At 37.5% G+C, this 24934-nt stretch overlaps 1 long non-coding RNA gene across 1 annotated transcript in view; it reads left to right on the forward strand.

Moving 5' to 3' along the window:
- The first annotated feature begins 15644 nt into the window (after positions 1 to 15644).
- The window catches only part of LOC107836343 (uncharacterized), a 19032-nt gene continuing 9742 nt past the window's right edge, over positions 15645 to 24934 (forward strand). Inside the window, exons 1-2 of the long non-coding RNA XR_001662227.1 lie at positions 15645 to 15659; positions 21760 to 21763. This is a non-coding gene — a long non-coding RNA (uncharacterized LOC107836343). The remainder of the gene's footprint in view (positions 15660 to 21759; positions 21764 to 24934) is intronic.

Below are 24934 nucleotides of genomic sequence, written 5' to 3' on the forward strand. Positions count from 1 at the left end.
GAAGAGGGGAAAAAAAGGAGATTAGGAGACAACATTTCTAATCTGAAATGATTGACAGTGTTCTAGAAGTTGGTAGCTGCGGATAGGAACTGGGAAAAGTCGGGTTTAAAAAAGAAAATCACGTGGAAGGAATATGGTGTGAGGTGTCACATGGGAGTTGTGAAGGTTGAGTCACCTGATGCTCCCACACCTGACGTTCACCATCTGATGTGACTGGATGTGATGTGTGATTAGATGTGTCGCCTGTGTTTGTGCTCAGTGTGTGTAACCTGTGTGCGAAAGAAGAAGAAATGACGCGTGCCGTAAGATATGCAAAGTAATCGCAGGGGTGATATCACTGCACACGCAGAGAATCGGACACTTATTCTACATCTTTGCTATTGCATTTCGCAAAATTGTCTTAAATGCACCTGCAGCACATATCTGTAGTCTATTGAAAGTTCCTGGCATCACATGAATTCATTTGATGTTATTTTTAAGGACAAAGGATTGTGAAGGCTTGGCTCGAGTTTTTAGAATACCAATGTCTTAGCTTTTTTCACTTTCATTTATTTCCAGGCACTCACATGCAGAGTTAAAACCCAGAAGGAAATGCAGCTCTGAAAAACAACCCCAATTAAATCTGTGGAGTTACTCTGTGGATCTTGCTTACAGTTCTCTACACGTCATGCTTCCCTGTTATATCTAAAGGTATAATTTTATGGCTTACCTACAGCAGTGTGTTATTAAGAGTTTTTAATAATTACAGAGAGAATATACCATTTATGAGCAAATTCAAACAATAGATGTACATATAAATACATTATGTTAGATTAATGTGAAAATGTGATTATATTTATTTAATTAAAAAAGCACTACATGGCTACTAATAAGCTGTGCGAATGATTTAAAATTTGTTCATTATGATGTCAATGGCTCACAACCAATGGACACCCAAATGTCAGTTTCTCCCATAATCAAACTAAGATAAAGAATAACACCAGTGGAATGTCAGTCTACTGAAAAACATATCTCTGTACTGTGTAATATATGCTCTATAGGTCAAAGCTTCCTCTGCATGGATAAATGTGTCTTTGTGGCTTGGCATGGTCTTTCATCTTCCTCTTGACAATCTTAAATTTGATGGCATAATAACAATATTCTCATTAAAGAAGGTACTGGCTCATTTACAAATGTGGACAGGTGCCAAGACCTACTGAAAAATTGAAGGAACGTCTTCATAAAGCTTGCCAGCAGACCTAAGCATAAAGGGCTCTAAAATGTCCCGCTAGACAGCCGCACAAAAGATCACTGATTGTGGAAACGTCACACTGGACCTCAAGCAGCTTGGACTCTGTCCATCTCCATTCCTCCTCCAAACTCTGGGGCTTTGATTTCTTCTGAACAAGCCTCAGGTTGACACAACTTTTGCTTTTAAACCGTCATTTATCACACTTTTTCCCTCCACTCAACTTTCAGTTCAAAGTCAATGAGTGAACAGCCGGCTTTTTAGCAATACAACCTGTGGCACACCCTCTTGGTAGAGTATCATTGACAGTTTGCTGGACATACAAGTCAAATACCAATGTTCTTCAACATTGCTTGGCCACAATATAACATTTCTCAGATAAAACATTTTTTATCATGCATCTTTTGTATTTTTTTAGACAATGAATGGATGACATCATTAGCATTTCACTGGAATCTATATTATGTATAAGTTTCACATTTGATTCAAATTACTTAAATTTACTTGATTAAAATATTCTAATACCCTGAGAGGCCTTTTTATTACATTTAAGTCATTACTTTTTAGCTTATTGTTAGATGTTTTTTTTCACAGTAAAGAATAAATTACAGGATTAATAAGCTGAAAATGTTTAAATATATAAGCAACCAATTTTCATATTCTGTTTAATTCCTGTCACATATCATGTCAAGAATCCCGTTTACCTCCACTGCTTACTGCCACTGGCAAACAGCATTACCCACAGTTTAAAAGAAGCCTGAGGGGAGGGAGTGATTCTGGCCGTCGATACCTGTTGAGGTATGCGGTTCAAGCTGCAATGTTCAGACTGGCCAGACTGAGTGGCATTCAGAACATTCAGTTCCCTAGATTTCATGGTGCGCAGATCAACAATGCGGAGCAGCAACTTTTCACATACCAGCTGTGCACTGGTTTTGCTGATCTAGGTTGGCACAGTTATAGAGGATTAGACGAACAAAAGCTTTCAATATGAAAGTAACTCACGCTTTGCTTATTCTTAGCTCTGTAGAAAATAACACACAGACAAATTCTTTTCAGTCTTTTGTTGCTCCTCTTTGGGATTTTTTTTTTTTGTATGTGTGTCAGTAACTGTATGAAATATTCACCAGTAGCTTTGTCTGTCTGCTTGTTTTGCAGACGTCTTCTGACCTTTTCACTGATGCAGTCGTGGCCTGGAAGATTGACAAAGTTAAGCCTGGAGACTCTGCAACATATCACCTGTACAGTCATGCATACACACACACGCACACATGCATAGAAGCAAATGAGTCGTGTGTCTCCAAGGACAAACCTCAAAGGGCAATTTATCATATCTTTTCATCTTAATGTTCAATCTGTCATGAAAATGAAAAGCACAAGAACAGCAAAAGAGCCATAGGTACACACTGTTGACCGATGAAAATGACTTTAAAAACTAGAACTGAAATGATTATTCAGAAGCAATTTCATATCATATGTGCCTTACTTTAAAGTTATTTGTCATACAAGAAAGACCTGCATGGAATGCAGATACTAGTGCACAATTTCTGCAGAGATGTCATGACATTCTTCTTTAGCTGTTTTTCTCAAAACTAATTCATTTGGTTTGCGTCATGCGGCATACTTGCCCGGGTCATAACTGAGTGCTCCTTTCAAAAGCCTTGCAAAACGTAAGCAGTTTCCTCTGAGTGATAATGTGCAATTTTATCTCCTCTCTCAAAAATGATCACTTTAAAACGGATTTTAGTGCATAACAGACTTCAATTTTGCTGTCCCTAAGTATTCCTCCCTAAAACCTTGTGCTAAGGCTAGGCTAACATTAGGGTTGGTTTAGTTAAATCTTCTTTAAGGTGTTTTATTTAGTTGACTTCCTTTGCAGGCCCTGTAAATATCTTTCAGATTTAACATTGTTGAAATTGTAGGGTGAAATAAGAACTACGCATTCAAGACAGCTTGTCCTTATGACAGACCTTCATGTTCCTTCCTTTAGTCTTGTGCTCTCTATGAGATCAAAACCATCACACTGCTCTGTACAGATTCCTCTGTACTTTAGTCTTCATTGAATCTGGAACTTTTTATTTATTTATTTTATTTTATTTTACAAAGAGCATTTTATTATATCCAAGGGTTTTCAGTTTTAGAAAGCATTTGAGAAACTATTTTTTTCTCTGTAAACTATATTCCACCATGAAAGCATTGGCCACAGCCAGATACAAACTGCTGGGTGCTGTATTTCCAGAATATCTGCATTTCTGTCACAACCTACATAGCAGCTGTTAGTAACTCTCTAATTTCAGCAGCTGTCTTTTATCATATTCTCATCTTAATTGCTGTGCAAATTTCTCGTTCTTCCTTCTCTTGTCAAGAAGCCATTCTGCTAATGAGTGTAATGACGAGAAATCAGTTTTATGGATGATGTGTCACATGATACATCATTTGAAAGCCTAATTAATGATGTCAAGTATCACCATACGACCATTTATCTCTGAATTGAGTTTTTTTGGTTTGACCAAGCAAGATGACACAGAAGAAGCCTGTCTTTATCGGACTGGCTCTGCAGCGAGCTTCTATGATCCACTGCTAACGCAGTGTAGATCAAAACAGAAAATATACCGGGTTCAGATATTCTCCTATTGTCGTTTCTCCTTCCATATGTGTCCATGTCAGAACTTTTCCTCGCTCTTTGTCCTTGCTCCAGCTGTCCCATTGTACCAGCGGCAAAATTCCACTCTTTCCAAGAACAATGGGAAGCGTGGACTTCACAGGAGCGATGGAGTCGATGGTCCTGCGATAAGGAAGCGAGCAGGAGCCACTGGGAGCACACAGACATACAGCGGCACTATTTACAGACCTGCTTTGTTTCTGTCCTTTGTTCCTGAGGTGGCTTGTGGCATGCCAATCATTTCCTTCCATAAGATTGACGCTTTTATGTTCATATTACTCCCTATTCAAGTGCGATTCAGTGATTCAGAGAATAGTAACAACTATCAGATTCACACCTCTGACATGTTTTATATATATATAAAATGCAATGCCTTATTAGTATGTCGTCAACCATCCTTGTTCATCACAGTTTAATGAACAAGTTTTCATTATTTTTAAAACAACTGCATGAAAGGGAGCCAGAGTCATAATTTTCTGAGCTCATACATTATTAATAAATTCTCTTAGAATAAGTAGCGTATAGGTTTTAATTAGCGTTTCTGTTGTTCAAAGTGATTTTATTGTTGTATTTATTGGTAGTGATACAATTTTAGATGGCTGGTAATACATTTGATTTTAAGTTTTTACATCTTTAGCTCAAGGAGCCATTTACGGTTTTTAAATAAATCTTGAATACTGGAAAAGAATAGGAATTAATTAACTTCTTAGACTTTGTTTCAGGACTGATTAATTAATGACAATTAATATGATATAATACAGCTGTAACTTGATTGCATTTAACAATATTGATCTGAAACATTCAAACACTAATTTATGTATTTAATGGGACTAATAAATATGCAATAGGCGCACCAAGCAGCCGTCCTGCCCATTGCAACATGGCACCACTGAAAACAATGGTGTACACCTCACATAAACATACAAACACACAGACACACGGTGGATACCTAGAGTCCCGCACTTCATGCCCAAGATTCAGAGTGTCCTTTATTGTCCAACTTCCTGCGCATGCGGTCAGCTGCTTCCTGTCTGGCGCCACATCAGTGACCAGCCACAAACCCCCGTGGTTCACGAAGCAGGGTCAAGGACAGATGGAGCAAAGATGAGGAAGGCTGATATAAAGACACAGGACTTTGTCACGTTCAAAGTCACGAGTAAAACGAAAGCTGGAAATTGTTCATTTTACGCAAATAACGCAATTTATTGATTTATCTTCCTATCAAACCTTGCAGCAGATTCCAAGGGAAGAATGAATTAATCTCTCAGTGCGAAGTAGAACGCATGAGTAAGGCGAAATGCAGGCTGGCAGATGTAAGGCAAAAATTTCAGTTTCATCATGAATGCCCTCGACATGGACTGAGCGAGTGGAGAAGCGGGTTCAAAGCGAAATCCTGACGGATTCTAAGAAAAAGACACAGAGAGCCAGATGAAAAACAGAGAGGGCGAACTGGAGGGGGGAGCGAGTAGATGTGAGCGAACGGAGCAAGACGAATATAAAGAAGAGAGAGAGAGCGATGAAGGGAGAAAGAGAGATCTGACAGGGGGTGACAGTTTTCTTTCATAAAGAGCATTTGATATGAGTCTTGGTCTTTCCCCCCAGGAATGTAGCCTGCTTTTTCTTGTACACAACACACACAAACTCATAAACATAACACATAAAGTGAGTTGTCAGTAAAAGTTAGGCTAACCTAGCTCCACAGCTACTGGATACATAAAGTTCTTTTTTTTTTTTGGTAGACATACTATTTTAATTCCTCTAACATCCTTTCAGCGCATTTATTTTCTGACTCTGACGCCAACATAAAAGTGAAAGCTTCCTGGCATAATGGATTACATGCAGTCCTTACTTTAGTTCATTTATAAGGTTATATTAGTGATTCAGTTCAGCACAAGCCTTCTTCTTAGAGAACATCAGTATTTCAACCAAACAAGGTCACAACACAAAGAATCAGGAAGAGGCAGCTTTAGGTCAAACAAAGTCTGAGCAGAGGACAAAAAAGAGGGGTGGGGGAAAGGATAGAGAAGGAAACAAATTGCAGCTAATGAAAGGATTGAATAGAGCAGGACATTGCTCTTGTTTCTCGTTGCACAAATACAAAAGCAGCGAGTGGAAAACGTCCATTTTTTTCCAAGATGAAAGAAAGAATTGAAAATCGCCCGTGAGCTTTCAAAATGGGTTTGATGAAATGCATGAACTTTATAAGTCCCACAGAATGATACAGCACATGATGAGGACGCTCATCATGTGAGCGTCCTCCTTGGATTTGCTCATGCAATAATGCAATACAAGTGCAAAGGCAAGAGTGATATTCAGCACACAGAGTGTTGCAAAAGTGCTCAGAACTCTTACGTTTTGTTTTTTTTCTTTTACATTTTATCACATTTACACTAGATGTGTTCATCTTTTTTTTTTTTCATTGCTGGGATTTTATGTGAAACTCATTTTCATTTTGGATCACATCAAGATTACAAATTTTCTCAAAAGCCCAGATGTAGCAGGGTGTATTGATAAAGTCCATTAACAAGCTGTCAATTATTACTAACTAGCTGTCTCTGCATTCAGTGAGTACTTCTTAAAATTAAATAACATTAAGCATCTGTTCACGGATGTAATTTGGTAGTATAAATGTAAATATATTCTCTACCAAACCTATAATTAAAGCATGGGTAAGTTTGTGTCTTTTCTTCACTTATATTCAGTTTTGGCAGAAACTGTTTAGATAAATGGGAATATTTTTCTCAAATGAGCAGTAGACTATTCTAGTCACTCTGAAGCTTCTTCCCCCACTGGTTAGTTACATACTATACACAGCCTCTTCTATGCCAATGCATTAAATAAACAATGATAAATATACTATATATAAGTTCAAAACTGTTGTACAATTCCAGGCATGGGGAGAGCGTAACGAGATGCCATTCCTGTGAGAATAACTTTCTTCTGCTACTTTCCGATTCTCTTTCATCTGTTTCTCTTTCAGGCTTGTTTTTCACTCCGTTTTACATGGATTTGTTATCTCCAGAGGAGTTGAGAGTTCTTTTAACGTACTCTCTCCCTTTCCCCTACATATACTCCCATATTGCCGATACTCCTCCAGATCACATTCGTCTTTTATACTGTGAGCGTTGTCAGCACTTTCTAATTCGTGTTATATAAATTAAATTGTCCCTAAAAATTCTAACAATTTCCAGTTTTCAGTTGTTGTCTTTTAGATTTCTGCCATCTGAAATGGCTTCTTCTTTTTGATTAGTATACACTTTTTTGTTTTAGTGTTTCATGTTATCGTGGAAGAAAGAAAAATCAATGATGTTCTGAATTAACGTTTGAATCATCAAATCAATATCTTGGATATGGTGATTGTGCTCCAATCGAAATAAATAAAAGCATTTCTCACTGTGACAAATCATAACATGGTGACAAGAGGATAGAACAAAAAAACACATTCACCCTGTTTTAGCAAGTGTGTCATGGAGGATGAGCTGGAAAAAGTGTCCGCACCTCCTTCGCTTCAAAGCATGACCACCTTGCGTGGACATTTGATTGTTTATTCTGTAAAGTATGATGCATTTGACCTAACAGCCCTCATCCTCGTCCAGATCTCAAGTTGTTCATTACAAGAGTTTACACACAACATATATTTGGTACATGCATTTTTTCCAATAAATGTTTGTACTTGCCTGTTAAGTTATCCCCCCACACCCCCTGAACTTCCAGCTATCTGTGTGACATCAATTAACTCAGTGACTCAAGTAAACAGCTTGTCCTTGCTGGTGATGAAAATCGATTGCTGGAAATCCCACATAATACTTGGCCAAGAATGTTTTTTTGTTTTTTTTTCTCCCCCTAGAACAGTGTGTTTTATGGAATATTTTATTATATAAACTGCTTTTCATCACGCTGGTGAAGTCTGTGTTCATTGCTGTTCTGTGATTGCGTAAAAGTGTTCCAGAATGGGGAGGAGGCTGCTAAAAATAACTTTTTTTTTTCCAGGCAGGCTCAACCAAGATAATGTCAGTCAAAAACAGATTGTTACACCAAGTAAATTAACATCAAATGTAAAAAAATATATATCTTGCAGATTGTTGGTATTTGCTAAAATATAGCAGCATTTATAGTTGTTTCACACTTATAATAATATTTTCATTGTGAGTTATTTTAAACTGGACTAAAGCAACTGGTTCATGTTTGACTAGCAGCTACTAGACCACAAGTTTGAAGATTTAGCTAATTTCCAAAAATAAAAACTTATGGTGATGCTACAATTTTCTTCTAAGGGTCAGGGAACAGTTACAAAACATTACTTAACAGAAAATCACTTACAAAATGTGACTAACTCTTTAAGACTTCAGAACTACATAACATAGAACAACATCATTATCTCAAATAATCTGCTTTTGTTTATTACATCACAATAAATCATTTGTCTACTTACATCTCTTCAAGGTTTTAACGTTATAAGCTGTTGCTGCAAGATCAAGAAATGTGAGTACAATTGGTTTACATTGGTTTTGATTTTATTTGCTTCTCATCTCTTTTACTTTTTTTGAAAAAAAAAAGTCAGAGCCACTAAATTTTACGCCTCTGAGTTGTAAATACAGGTCTACATTTTTATGATTGGAAACAGCGATATCACTGAACACTTGAGCGTCATTTCTTTTTAAAGTTGTCTTTATCGAAGTGTTGAGCCGACCAACGCTTACAACAAACTCCAACATCCCGTCACGAGGACTCAAACACGTGCGAATACGCCCAGACTCAGACTTCAGACACTACAGAGGTGCTTTGAAATGGAAATCTTCCAGCCATGTTCGAGGGAACTCTGAGCTGCAGGAGAGAACTGAATTCTCCCAACGAAAGAGAAAATACGAAAATAAATTCCCCCAAAAATGAGAAGGCTACACGGAAATGTGTGCCACCTCGAAACAAATCACTCTGCGGTATTTGTTCCCAAAAGGAACCATGTCAGGATTTTTATTTTATTTTTTATTAAAACATGCACAGTTTTTGATTAATCACTGATGATATCATCTGTTTTGGAATAATTTTATGTGTAAATGATAAACACTTTAAAAATAAGCATCGCCAAGCAGAGCAACGTGACTCATGATGAGCTGCTGAACATCAGACCTGACATTTGCTTTACCTGCAACTGTAACAGATGAGTGGGCAGTGTGCTCACCTCTTTTAAAACAGCAAACAGCATGCTTGTGATGTAACTTTTTTTTTTTGTTATGTTTAAGTCAGAAAAATAGCTTCTTCGTTTTGCACAAATGTTTCTCACACTGCATGTAAAGGATATGTTTTTCCATTGGCTAAATGATTTATTGTCTATTTAGCATACACAATCTAATAAGCCATCCATCCGTATGGACCTAAAGTGGGAGAAAGCATCCATTACCTGTAAACTCTATAAATCTAAGCCAAATTAGTAAGTTGTGGAAAGCTCTTGCGAACTTGATGGCATGTTACCCACGAATGATTGGCTGCTTCTGCCATTAGAGAATAAACCTGTTTTTGCTGATATGGCAAAAACGCGTTCAAATGTCTCCTCAGTTCGCAACCAAAGCAAACAGTTTGTTACAACTATGTGTAGCAAAAAACTTGGATCGGTATTAAACTTTGTGTTTTCTTTGTCCTACTCAAGGTAATCAAAAGGTATTGCAAACATTTTACTTCTGATTTTACAGTTAACATTGAAATAACACTGAAAAAGTATCCATACACGTTCACTTTTTTTTTTTTCAGTTTCTTACATTACAATACAAATGTTAGAATTTTATGTGCCAGATTGAAAGAAAGTAATGCATGACTGTAAAGCTTATTGGTAGGTTTAGTTTGTTGACACCCCTAAATAAAATCCAGTACAACCTAGTTGATTCCTCCTATAAACTGGTGCAAGAGGGGAAAAACGGACATGTACCGATTTTGTTAATTGTATTTTTCAGTTAAAGAACTTGGTTTCCTCTTGGTTTCCTCTTACGTTTCATTACACTGCCTGTTCTTCATTTCTGAATGTGACACAAAAATTGTCGCGTACATATTTGTGTTGATTAATGCGCCGTTCTGACCATCTGTCCTGCTTTCTTTTCCCCTCTCCTCCTCTCCCTCATGCTGAGTATTTTCACATGCACACACTGACATTGAAACCGCCACGACCATAAAATCTTGCCGCTGTGCTATTGGCTGAGGCAGAACATCTCCTGAGCCAATGAGCATAGGGGACAGGTCTGAGGACGGTAAGCCCAGTGAAACTACTTGGTGACTGACTAATTTTGATGTGCCTGTGCCTGTGCATGCACATGAACACACAGGGCCAGATGAGGGGATGGGGACATGCCTTGCATACAGAACAGAGAAGTCTGTCTCAAAGAGGCTGGTCAGAGACACTGGGAAGGCAGACAGGAAATGGGATGTCACAGTTTTGCTGCTGGTGGTTTTCATCTACGCTCCCTCTTCTCTCTTTTTCACAAGTTTAAAATTCCCCACATTTAATCAATTATCTCTTTTACTCTCTATTCCTGGCTCTACATTTCTCACTGTTGTCCTGATTTGCCCTCAGAATGTTTTTATTTACGGTCAGGGAAAAGGAAAACTTTTTTTAGCAGGTTGTCGTTCTTCTAATTAGCCTTTCTGATGATGAAGCAATGCCCCCCCTTTTTTTTCTCGAGTTCGTCTGATTTGTGCATCTTCTCTCTCATAAATTATCTTCCTCTCCTCAACAGTCTACACTTCCTCCCTGGAGATGCATGTTGCTTGAAGCTAACAGAAAAATGTGTTTCTCTGGCTAATTACCATCCTGTAAATCCAACAAATATGTGCCCATTCATAAGTCAGTGGATGTGCTGTGTGAACTGAGACAATGAGCTTGGCTATTCAAAACTTTCTACCCGCAAAAGTCACAAAAACAGAAGTGAAATATAGAACCGTGGATGGGTAAATTGCAGGGACAAAAACATTGATTTTCCTATACTTGTGTACACAGAATGCAGCATAATTTCAAGTTGGTGTTCAAACAAGATGAAACAACAGGCTTAGGGCTACAGAATGTAACTTACAAAAACATGTACACTTTTTTATACTTTTTTAAACTGTCAAAAAGCTGTGACAGTATGTTACAAGACAGGTAAATTGTGAAAACAATAAAGCTCTTTCACCTACTCCCTGAGCTACTATTGTTGTTGAAGAAATGCAGGCCTTAGCGCTGTCAATCATCCTTGTGTACGTGCAACATGGTTGAGTGTCGTCTGTAGGGTTCTGTAGAAGATGTCAAAGGGAGCTGAAAGTTTGCTTCCAGCCTCCATACTATTTCAGAACAGCTGCAGTAAGAGGGAATTGATCCTTTTCAGAAACTCCTGAGAATTTCCTCATGAACTCTTTGAACTGCAGTCATCAGGCAAACAGTACTGAAACATCAAAAGCAGAACTACTAGACTTGTAAACAGCTTTCTGCCTCAAGGTGTTAAAATACCAAACTCCTCCTATGCAGTTATTTAATTATTTTTTTTAACCATTTTGTATTTTATCTACTTATTCATTCTTCGCACTGATCTCTTACAGATTCTGGAGAAACAGAGATTTGGTCGTCGTGCTATTCTGTCAGTTATGCAGCGAGGTGAAAGTTTGTAATAGATATCTTCTGAAAATAACTTAATGTTGAATGATTTAATTTTACATTTAAGTACATGAATTTTATTAGACTTGCAAAAACTCAAAAAAAAAAAAAAACCTGTCTGCTTTAACCCTTATGATTTATAACATTTCAGTGTTCTGGTAATCTTAAAAGGCGATAAAGACTTTTAAGCGTAACAATGTTTTATTTTTCTTTATATTAAATTTAGTTTTTTTATGACCTTTGGTTTGAATAAAAACTTCTGTTTACAATAAGTTGCTTCATGCACAAGAGTTACATAATGAGGAAGAAACACTGCCTCCTATTGACAAAGAACGTCAAATGACTAATATTTAATCCACTTGTCTAATTCTTTCAATCTTTTCAGTATTATTATTGTCAAATTCCCATGCAAACTATTGTATGACTTTTGTTTATGCGCTCATGAGTGCGCAAGGGCTATTTGTTTGACTTTACGTGGATGTTACATCACTGTCTTGGTTGCAGTCGGAGTGAAATTAATTTGTCATTGGAGCAAACTTAGACATAACCTTCACTGTTACATAACCACATAGAGAGGAGATCAGCTGGTGACAGGGCTGTTGGGTTCACTGTTGGGTGAAATAAAACGTCAGCATGTTCACGTTCTGTATGTGTAGAAATCAGAAATGTGAACAGAACACATCACGCAATTTGAATATTTAGCTAAATTATTGTACGCATAATTGTGTGATTTGATTTGTTTACAGGCTCCTTTGCTTTGTTGCTGACTGTTGAAGAATATACTTTGAACTAAGTATTTAAATCTGAACTCACTGTGAGAGATAACACTTTGAGTGGCAGAAGCTCGAGGATTCTAATGCAAACAATACATGAATCCCTATCATCTGTATCTTGGTGGATGTACATTTTTAATTAGTAATACACTATAATGTTGGCTGTTACTCTATGTTTGTTGTTTCAAATGTTTAAATGTGGGTTGGAGGGGAAATACGTAGGCGGCCCATTGCTCTGTGCAACTCCTGTTTTCACCAACATGTTGCTGTTTTGTTGCATTCTGTACCCATAAGTAAATGAATGAACTCAGGATTTGTGTGTGAGTGTATGCCTCTTGGCATCTTTATCTTTTTGCGAATTCAAGAGATCCACAATGAGAAAAATTCTTAAATCTCACATACATTTTAATTTAATTGTATTTTTTTCTGAGTAATCTCTGTTTTTTCTGAGTGATCTCTGATTAAGATCTTACCTCTAATCAATAGTTGTTACAGTGAGAATGAAACATCCCCTAGAGAGGTCAACAATGGCCAATGGAAGTTTTGTCCCACAAAGAGTCGGATACAACAAACCAAAACTGAAACGGTAATGGGGCCAAATGACCAGCAACTAAAAGGGAGAGAAAGGTAATGAAGTGAGTCAACTAAAATGAAAAGGCTTTATTTGTACATTTCTAGGAACAGATCTGTGTTTGTTTGCTTCTTTAGACCATTTAATAATACATGAAGTTAAGTCTCACAAAAATCCCACACCGTAAAGGACATACATCATGGTTTGTTTTCAGTCCGGGAATCTCCTGCGTGTTAATCTCTGAGTAGGCAGCAAAACTAACTCCTCTTCATTTTCTGTCTGATACTATAGAGTTTCCTATAGAAACGTAAAACATGGCGAAAAGCTCACACAAACACCCTGCACAATTGAAAAGTTTTGGGCCTTCTCCAAACCTTCACTACTCTGTGTGGCTCTGCTAGATCCATATAAGCTCTTATGTAAGGATAATGACTGCCTCACGGTGCAGGGAGAAACATCATGCCGACTGAAATGTCAAGTGTCGTCACAAGAGCAGTTTCATCAGATATTGCAGAACTGCCAACACAATCATACATGAGTCTAGAGTAGCTCAATAAGAGTCAGTGTGTGCTTTTATCTTGTACGGGACAGACGATGGGTATCTGCATTTGAACAAATATTCTCGGTAGGTCTTACATAAGTGTAAAATGCAAAGAAAACTTTTGCACACTAAAAAAAATGGGTAATCTCAATTCCATTTGAATTAGAAAATCCAGATGCATTTTCCTCTACTCCTCAAATTCTGCTCGGATACTCTTCTAAATAAATACAGGTGGGTCATTGGGCTGCTTTTGGCTGCTGCTCTGGTTTCAGGTTCAGGGTGAGGGTTTCCCTGTAATGTAAGACTCTGACATGTCAGTCTGGCTTCCCTATAGCGGCTACTAAGGAATCCAGTGAAAGAATTGCATGGATCCACTCATCGTCTGAAGATGGACTTGTGACGTAGGTGGCTCTGGCCAACAAATGATCCTTTTCTCATCACTAAAAGGGCGTCATTCCAAAGCACAGCAGCTTGCTCCAACGGGGTCCACTGAGCTGAGAGTGGAGTATGGGTGCGGGTATGCTTAAATATCATTTCATGACACCAAAATAGCATTGTATGTTGTTGATGATGTGGAAGGACTGAAGTTTTACAACTTCCAGTCTTAAATCTGGATTCTTTAGAAATGGTCCTTGCATATTGTGAGACGCCTTGTGACTTTAAACTAGCCAATACAACACAGACAACGATAGGAAGACAAAACATTTCTCTTAGGCAAAGATTTCTGACCACAGGTTTTATATTTTGCAATAAATCTGTTTCAGGTATCTAGAATTGCTTTGCATTTCTGTGTTTGAAATGACCATTTTCAATCAGTCACAGCTTTATTGCAGACTAAGGTGAAAAGTTCATGAGATGTTCTTTGATGCTTCTTTTGGTGATTAAAATCTAGAGAATGTGAAGCTTTCACATCCAAGCGAATGATGTGAAAGCTTCATTCGCTTTCACATATGTAAGGTCGGACTCCTTACATATTTTCTAACAAATATTCACCTTATAAAGAGCATAATTGTGCTGTAAATGTTGATAACAGCACATTTGGAGTCCAAGTTTAAAATTAACTCACTAGGAAATACAACCCAGTGGAATCACTGATATTGGTTTCTACGTTTGGCAAACTGATCTGCAAGATCACCTCATTTAGAAAGCCCTCCTCCAGCTCCGAGCCAATACATTACAATAGTTATCCAAAAAGAGTAGCGTGCAGAGAAACTGCTTCCCCCCTGGTGCCTGCGTGTCTGCTGTCCACTCAGTATAATGCAGGGGTGGGGTGAACAGGGAGGGATGAAGTGTACAAGAGGAAAAGAAAAGACACTGGAACAGTTCAGACAATAGTACAAGCCTGCCTTTGCTATTTTGAGAAGCTTCCTCCTCACATACTTTTGCTGGAAACTTCACTCAGCCTCCAGTTTTCAGCTCGGCTCCACCCTTTTTGTCTAATCAGGATCAGAAAGTGAGTCATGCAACCTCTTTAGAGCTAAGACGGCTTCCTCCCTGATGTGTGTATGACATGCTGCAACACTAAGGGATGAACCTGCACGTTTACTGTTTTTATTTATTTCTTTATTATTACTTTTTAAAGTCTAATCTTCATTTTAGCACTTCAGTTGCAAAAAAAAAAAAAAAAAAAACTCCACATCAGCAGGTCATTTATGGAGTGTGAGAGGATTTACGTGTCATGCAGAAAAGTGTTAAAAAAAAAAAAAAAAAAACTCCACATCAGCAGGTCATTTATGGAGTGTGAGAGGATTTACGTGTCATGCAGAAAAGTGTTGAATGTACTATACTGTAACTATGTCCATAGCACAGGAAATATGGCCTTTTGATGACAGGAAACAGCCCCTCGCCATGGAGACGGCAGTCTGAGCTGGTGTCCTGCAGGTCAAAGCCAAACACACGCCATACAATGCCATACCTGAAAGTGCAGGAGGTTTGAAAAAGCCAAAAAAAAAAGATTTTAAAAAGAAATGATGCACAAATTCTTAGGTTGCTTATTTTGTCAGTAGCCTTTGTGTGTTGCTGAACGCACAAACCCTCTTTATAACCTTACGGTCAGTGCGGCTCTTTTAAAAGCTACAGGAAGCATAAAGCGTCTGATGGTCTGTGAGGAGGCGATGGCTCTTTATTCTTCTCAGCGTTTCCTTTTAATGTTTTCTGCATCAGTGCTTTCTGATTTTAGTCAATTCTGATGCTGGCTCAGGTTTTTTTTTTTTTTTTTTTTTTGTACAAAAAAAAAAAAAGCAAGGCGCAGGACAAAACTGTTCATACAGCTAGTGTAGAATTAAAAGAAAAATGAACATTGCATAGGAATATCAATGGGTAACTTATGTCTTCCACTCTGCGTGATCCCTCCGTTGGCTGACTGGCCGGCTCCCACAGCTATCCCCAGGGTCAGCATTTCTGAGTTTCCTTTTACAAGTGGAGCAGTTTGGAATGGACACTCTAAACCTACAAGTAACTTGTCCCTCTTTATCGGCGAGGGTGATTTTAGAAACTCGATCACACAGTGGATGGCATGAACATCCCTAGTGCTAAATCCAAGTAGGACATCCTTGTTTTCCATTGGTACGTTTTGATCGTAATGTATTGCGTAGCTAGATTTTAAAATGATTTGAGGAAAAGTAACAGCAGGTAAATTCTTCTACAGAACCAAAGTTAGCATGTATCACCTGTCTGCATAGTTACTTGGGTTTAATTATGCAGTTGAGAAAATAATATGACTTAAATATTTTTTAACGAGATAGTTTGAACTTTTTTTTATTTTTAGGAGGGATTCAGCATGTCACCTCAAGGCGTAAACAGGAACCTCGAAGCAAATCCAATTTCATGCAAATGTTATTTTACGAACCTTGACATTGCCATCACTGTTGGATTACATGTTTTTTTTTGTTTTTTTTTTTACAATGACTTCCTTGGTGGTGTTTACACAGAAGATCTTGTTGGTTAATGGTCCATAATCAATAAAATAGGAAAGCGTTTTCTGCAGTACAGTAATCTTGTGGTTGCACCTAAAGTAGATAATATAGACACTATGAATAAAAGACGTGAAATACTCAAAATGATTAAATCGTGCACTTGGGTATAAAAGAACTGAAAAGGTCAGAAAAAGCCAAATATGACAACAAATTTTCTATTTTCTATGTTAATAAAGGGAAATAAGAAAAAAAAAAAAGTACAACACAGAAAGGGCAATGAAAGCAGCTCACGTAGCACACTGTATGACCCATTGTCCGTGAATTATAGTAATCTGGTGTTCATTCATGCTCATTAAGGGGCGTACGCATATTAGTTCCTCCTGCATGTTTATACTCTGGCTCCGTCCTGGCCCGGACCCTTTACACACTTTTGTTGTGCTCGTCAAAACCAAAACACAGGCCTCCTCCCCTTTTTCTTCCTCCTCGTCCTCGTTTTTTTTCTCCACCTTTGTATTTGTTACCAAATACCCCCCTTCAACTTTACACAGGGCCTAACATGCACAGTCGTCATCAAAGTCAATAGTGACGTCAGCACTGGCTTTTACAGTTTCTTTTGTTTTTGTTTTGTTTTTTTACAGTTGAGGCAACTGAGGTTGGTTAAAAGAAGTTAATAATCCAAGCATGAGAAAGAAGACGTGAGTTTTTGTACTCTGACGCCTTCTCAATTTACAGTTTCTTGTAGGTATTATGATTCAAACGAATACTTGAATCTCAAGATTTGATTTTTTTTCTTCCATTTTACAACTATGCTGTGCTCCGTCACATAAACTCCCAATAAATCACAATAAAAGTGTGCGTTTTTAATGTGTGAACACTTTTGTAAGGCACTCTATAAACATAGTACTGTGAAAATAGGAGAGGATCATCATCAATCTTGGCAGATTAATCATCACTTTCAAACAATATGCATTGCAACATGTTTCCAAGTTAGATACAAAATTGAGAGAGAGAGAGAGAGGACATTCGTGACTTAAAGACCAGGTTAAGATCAAATAAATTCCAGACATTTTGATATGTTAACCTCAGCTGACATAGACAAATATCACTTGATTTGTTAAGCAATAACTTAAAACATGAGAAAGGACCTGTTTGTTGCAGCTCAGCCAATGAAATCAGAGGAGTGAGAGGGGAGTGTGGGGGTGTGTGTCGGGTGAGTTAGTTGGGAAAAAGATCAATTTATTGAAATGGCTGTGGGAAAAACATGTTTAATGCTGTGTCAGAATTTGATGAGCTGCAGGTTGTGGACAACAACTACACAGAGCACCAGTTTTATAAGGTCACAGATGCCATGTTTTTGGTCGCTCACATTATTAGAATGTGAACATATTCACTTGTGACTTTATTCAAGTTCCTCAAGTATGAGCATAAAAATTGCAGTACAACTGTCTTCTAAACTCTAAAAACTTAAGATAAACTTTAGTTTCTCAGTACTTGTCTCCCTTCATCTTGAGATACTTTTGTGTAGTTTGAAAATTCCTTCATAAAAAATAAAAAAAAAACTTTTAATGCATTCATGCACAACTTTAATGCCACCACTTTTTTTTATCAGGATGTGAGCTCAGTAGGGATGGTGTTCAACATCTGATTTTGTTGGTGACCTGCTGGGGGAAAAAGGTGCTGACTCACTGCATTGAAAGATATTTCAGCTCCCTTTGCACATCTTATTCTTTTTCGCTAAATCTTAATTCTCAGAGGTCTTCAGACGCCTCAATTCTCAGTTCTGCCTCTTCCTTTCCTCCCTCGTACCTCACCCTTCCCTCTCCCCATCTCCACAGCCGCTCTGGTTGTGTCCTGACAGCCATGTCCCAGTGGGCCGATCCGAGGCTGGCCTACGGGTGTTGTGATTCCCTGTTGTGCATCCGCACGTCGCTCTTTCATTTTTACTTTTCTTTTAGATCATGTCTTTCTGTTTCTCTGTTTTTAGTCCCGCTGCTAGATTCAGTGGCATGACTGACAGCACCCTGTAGGAAGAGTGCTTGACTTCCTTTTCAAGCACTCCTCAAATAAGAGATTATGCAATATGCACACACTTACCCTAACATACACACACACACACACTTCAATGCTTTATGCCAAATCATCCAATTAGCTGTAGGGCAGAGAAGGATGATGGGAAGAGATAGAAAGGTTGGTGTTATGCAACAATACTTGAGGCTTCAGTTTGTTGGACAGTAATGATAAAATAATAAACGTATGACATCTCCTAAAATAAATTATTTATGAATCTAATCAATGCTGTGTCACAAAGTCATTAATAAGTCCAAAGAACATTCAGATTGTATCTCAGTAAATGTGTGTTTTATAAGTTTGATTCAGTATGGAGATATAGAAGATTTGTTAAGTTAACCTAAGGAAACTGAAACTAAACGTATGAATAAATAGTTTAAAAAAAAGTCAACATTTCAGTCACGACAACAGTTGGTCTGATACATATGAAGACAGAAAATTCTTTGTTCATTTTTAGTTTGAATGCCACAACATGTGATAAAATGTAAAATGGTGTCTAAAACAAAGAAAAGCAACAGGAAACAATCAAATGTAAGCATGAAATTAATAAAACTTCACTTACTTTAGAGATTATAAATGTTGATCAATGTTGACAAAGAAGCTACATATTTTATATAACATAATATCAAAAGAATCTAGGCTTGCCAATATGGCAGTTTTTGCACCTTTGAGATTTAATAACATTGGATCAATTCATTTGTTTTTGTTCTTCAACATTCTGATGAAATATGAACATTTTATGAACTGTATTTTTTTTTTATAGAGACTGGATTTTACACCCTATCTTCGTTGACTGTGATTTCAAAATCCATTTGGCTCAATCATTTTTTAATGAAATCTGACAACATATCGGAGCAAAATAACTGTGAGTGTCCCCTTGTTGGTATTTATCAGTCACATAACCAGATTCCCTTATGGCAGACGCTGAGTCAGTTTTGGAAAATTACTACAAATCAGTGAGGGTTGCTTCTGCTTGATCCATTTCATGGAAATCAGTTAATCATTGTTTGCTTATAATATGAAATTACTGGACAAAAAAGATTTATAGATACTGGAAGAGTTTTTCTCCTAAATTACACTTACTTTCCTGTGAATAGGGGAGTGGTGAAGTGCTTTACGTAAAAGGAAAGGCCGCTTCGGTCGTGTCAGATATTCAACCCATCGTGCAGCGCTGGGAGTGGAGAAAGGTTATTGTTTGTCTACAAAGAACGTACACTGGTGACGGCGTTCTGCCAATTAGTGAAATCGAATCAAATGGTTTCATTTTTCCTGCGGGACAGACTGGCTGTACATTGTGCACAGATGCGTGCACGTGCATCCATTATTCTGTTTAATTGACAAGGTCGGTGAAGAAGTAGAAGAATCCCCGGAAAGTTTCCCTTTCTCTGAGCAGCGGATCAGGAAACATGCTGCGACAGGCGACCATTGTCATGAAAAGCTTGAACGAGCAGGAGGTGAGGGGTGTGTGAGCCTTTGTGTGTGTGTGTGTAAGGTCAGTGAACTGTTAAAGTCATGCAGACTGGAGGGAATCTGGGACGACTAGCTTAATTGACCTTGTACTGATGATAAGGTAGGTAGTGTGATGAAACAGAAATGCCTTTTGATAACCTACAAATGGGTCTGTGGATGATTTATGTTTCATCGATTTTATTCACGCAATAAAACTCAAAGCTTAAGTGATTCCAAGTGATTACATTGGAAACGCTCATGGTTTCCTCGTATGTGTGCTGCAGCGCTGCAGACAGAGCTGTCAGACAGCGGCCTGGACGGACTGTCGGTCAGCAAATGTCAACAGACAGAGAGGTAACATGGCGCCTTTTCTGTCATGTGCCAGGAAGGGTCAGTCTCTCTTTGTGTTTTTAGCTATGTTTGATCCTGGGCGACTGTGTACTCAGAGGTGGTGTGTCACCAGCTGGCCAATGGAGTGCCAGGAAACCATACAGCCCTTTAAAACAAAAGGTGAACGAGATTGAAAAAATAGATGCGCGTACAAATGTAGAACAAAAACAAAAAGAGATACGACAAATAATGGAAGAGAAAAGAAAGTTTTGCTTCTTTAGTCCTTTATGTTGTGATTTGAAGCTGTTCATTTCTTAATATTTTGAACCCAATACCCAATGATCCAAGTCAAGTCCGTGTTTATAAGAACACAGAAGGGTTGAAATAATGCTAATATCTAATTTATCTCAGCAGAGATTTGCAGGAAACAAACACCTCACACTTTCAGCTCAGATCAGATGAAATTAAAACTTCCTATATCATTAACCGAGAGTCAGAAAAAAAGTAATAAATGTACTTTTGGAAGGAGACAGGAATTATTATGAAGCATCTTATGGTCAAGATAAGAAACAAAAAGTTGGTGTGGAGGGAAAAGCTAGAGAGCAGGCTCCAGCAGAGCAATGAATGCTCCAGATGTATGGTCAGCGACAAGGAAGTTCACAGACTTCAAGCAGAATGAAGATCAAATGGATAGAAGTCTTGATAGACTTAACTAAACACATTCTTTAACAGGCTCAGTTCACGTACGAACTCCTCCGTTGCCCCTAATCAAACCGACTCTCCATCCTCCTTTGACCTACAGCTTTCCTGCCACACCTCAACTCTTTCATCTTACACTTCAGGCAAGGATGCTCCTGTTGCTCAGTCGTTGACCCTCAGCTTTCCTGTCACACCTTAAGCAGTTTCTGCTTCCACCTCAGTCATTGTCTCCAACCACATCAGGACGTTTTGGTACACAACCTGCCTTCCCTCCCCGTCCTTCTGTCTCTCAGGTGCAGGTAAAGAAGAGGCCTAAGAGATTTTAACCAGAGAAAGTGGTAAGTCCATTGAGCAGCCTGGAATAGGCCACTAAAGGCTTTTGTGGAACGGCAGGGTAAAACTCTGCAGCATCTCTTTAACCAGTTCAAGTGCTGTGCAAGAGATGTCACACTTTATTCCAGTAGCTAAGAAAGATCCATCAGTCAACAAATATAGACTTGTTGCCCTGGCATTATGGAGTGAAAATAGTCTCAAAATATATATGCATGTGTAAAAACATTTGTGCGTGTGTAAAAGGATAAGTGTGTGTGTAAAAATATCTGTGTGTGTGTGTAATACCGGATTTGTAAACCTTGAAAATAAAATAAATCTTCTCCTACCCCTATAAATGTTGAAAAAGTATGCACAAGTCACCTGGTACACACACACAAAATTGCATTTACACACAGATCCGGTTACGAGTGCACAAGTATTTTTGAGACTCATTTCACGCTTCGAGGAGCTCCCAGATTTGTGTGTACATGGTGCGTTTACATGCTAGTAAAAGCTGGGTCATCTGAGTTTTGCTCTGAGTCTAGCATTTTTATCCTCTGAATGTTTCTCACTGTGCTTGTGCCGAAGTGGCAAATACGTTAGTTAGGTGGAAAACGGTATATCTCAGCACTTCCTTATCCTAAAATTATTGATAGGGAGAACTTGACCGTGCTAAGCAGCCATTTAATCCAGGTGTGTTGGACCAGGACGTATCAAAATGTTGCAGGACACCAAACATCGATGAGGATCTAACAGGATCCTCTAACAGGATCCTGTTAGAGGATGAGTGTGTTCCTGCAGCAGCTCCATCGGATCAGAAGGTAGATGAGATCTGAAAGATCCTGATCCTCCAGAAAGTGAAATAACACCAGACCCAATCCATCAGTCAGCCGTTTCGTCCTGTGTAGAGATAAAATTTTATTATTACACACAGAAAGACAATAAACTAGAATCGAAAGGCAATTTATTTCACTTAATTATATTCACTTAGTGAATAAAGAAAAAGGCAAATCATAACATCTCACAAACTATATAAACATCAGTCAGCAACATGACTTAGGAATTTGATTGGACCCTGTTGGGCAAAACAGATACTGTAAGAACCACCCAGAGATAATTTTTTATGGATTAAAGACTCAAACTGTGCTGAGTGTGATACTAAAAATCCACACTTAGCTGTGAAGAGCTAAAGTAGCATAGCTGACATAAACATTAGCTCCCACTAACAGAAACAGAGGCCAGAGTATCAAAATACCAGACATTTAAAATGTAATCTGAAATAATTTATAATTACTCCATGACTCATTATAATCGGACAGCAAAGCCTGCAGGTTTAGCTTCTACTTACTTCAGATTGTGACTAGATTAAAACAATACTAAAAAAAAACCTGTCAAAATGTCTCTACAACAATTTAAAAAAATAAATAACTGACCATGTATTATCAGTAGTTTTTCCAAGTGTTAGCAAAATGCCTTAATAGGTTTACGGGGTAACTGTTTTTTAATTAAAAAGTAAGTTGCTTTAGATCTCCATTTTTCCCTTGAGAAATGGAAAAAAAACATGTGTATGTGTGTTTTACAAAGTTTTACTGAAATATTTAACTGAGACACAAAAGCATAGATAGATATCTGCACTGTAAATTGGCATGATGCTAAAATCTGATATTTGTCTGTTAATGTGAAGTCATGATGAAAAACTGCACCTCTTGATTGAGTTCATTAATTTTTTTTTACCTGCTATTAGATGTTATAAGCAATCTTCTGAATCTAATCGAATCTCAAACAAATAGTAATGTAAATACACACAAGGTATGCTGCTGGCCTCTCTAGAGAGGAAAAAGCAACAGAGAACAGAAAAGCAACCTTGTCCAAATTCAGGAAAATGCTTCTCTTAAGTTGATCCACAATGTCAGGGAGCAGTGTTCAGTTATCCACAAAGTGTAAGTGAGTAGGGATTATCCCTATTACCCTGAATTTGTCCTGCCTATTGATGTAATCTGCAGTTATAAAGTCTTTCTCCAACACTGCAATGGAGTAGTCAACAAAATTTACACCCTTTGAACTGAGCCATCGTTTGTCAGGTTTCACAAACGTATTATAGTTTAATTGGTAGATCAAATCACTGCAGCCTGATATTTTATTGGGGAATCAAAATAATCTCATCATTTTATTTATTTATTTTTTTAATTGCAAAATCAGGGGTGCATATGAGTACAGTCTTTATTACTCAGATACCCCAAAATAAAATCGAGTGACATCAAGCACTTTCAGAAGTAACGTGCAATAAACAAAGTCCGTCATAGCATAAACACCAATGTTTACAATGTTTTTCAGTGCTTAGATGCAATGCATGTAAGGCACCTATTACACTACAACTAAAAAAACAGAATAATTAATTTGGTGTTAAGAAATGAGCGTTTTCGACTGTTAACGAACTGCCACGAAGAATAAATCGAGATTTTTACTTTTGTGTTGAATGTGCGTTTTATAGTATATTTACCACACTAATGACAAAAAATAAACTTTTCTGCAAAATTCACCAGCTGCACAATTCGTGTTGGTGTAAAATAAGCAGTATTTCAAAAGAGCAGAAGAAACTTTATGTTTTTTGAACAATAACATTTTTTGTTGCTAATCTGTTGCTAAGAGATGAGTGTGTTTACTGGTAACCAAGTGCCACGAAGCAAACTTCAGATTTTCACTTTTGCAAAATTTACCAACAGTAAATGTCTTGTAGTCTAATCAGGTAAGCATTATTTTGAAAAGCTTGTGTTTTATGATCTATATAACTTGTTAATAATTTGGTGTTGAGAGATAAGCGGGTTTTTTCTGGTAACGAACTGCCACGAAGTATAAATCGAGATTTTTACTTTTGTGTTGAATGTGTGTTTAATATATTTACCACTAATGACTAAAAAATTAATTTTCTACAAAATTCACCAACTGCAGAATTCTTGTTAGTGCAAAATAAGTAGTTTTTCAAAAGAGCAGAAGAAACTTTATGTTTTTTGAACAATAACATTCTTTGTTGCTAATCTGTTGCTAAGAGATGAGTGTGTTTACTGGTAACCAAGTGCCACGAAGTAAACTTCAGATTTTCACTTTTGCAAAATTTACCAACGGTAAATGTCTTGTAGTCTAATCAGGTAAGCATTATTTTGAAAGATCTTGTGTTTTTTTTTAACTATATAACTTGTTATTAATTTGGTGTTGAGAGATAAGCGTTTTCTACTAGTAACGAACTGCCACGAAGTATAAATCGCGATTTTTACTTTTGTGTTGAATGTGTGTTTAATATATTTACCACTAATGACTAAAAAATTAATTTTCTACAAAATTCACCAACTGTACAATTCTTGTTAGTGCAAAATAAGTAGTTTTTCAAAAGAGCAGAAGAAACTTTATGTTTTTTGAACAATAACATTCTTTGTTGCTAATCTGTTGCTAAGAGATGAGTGTGTTTACTGGTAACCAAGTGCCACGAAGTAAACTTCAGATTTTCACTTTTGCAAAATTTACCAACGGTAAATGTCTTGTAGTCTAATCAGGTAAGCATTATTTTGAAAGATCTTGTGTTTTTTTTTAACTATATAACTTGTTATTAATTTGGTGTTGAGAGATAAACGGGTTTTTTCTGGTAACGAACTGCCACGATGTATAAATTGATATTTTTACTTTGGTGTTGAATGTGTATTAAATATATTTACCACTAATGACTAAAAAATTAATTTTCTACAAAATTCACCATCTGCACAATTCTTCTTAGTGCAAAATAAGT

The sequence above is a fragment of the Poecilia formosa genome, unplaced genomic scaffold (assembly GCF_000485575.1).
Source record: "Poecilia formosa unplaced genomic scaffold, Poecilia_formosa-5.1.2 Scaffold53, whole genome shotgun sequence".
In the NCBI taxonomy this organism is placed as follows: Eukaryota; Metazoa; Chordata; class Actinopteri; order Cyprinodontiformes; family Poeciliidae; genus Poecilia; species Poecilia formosa.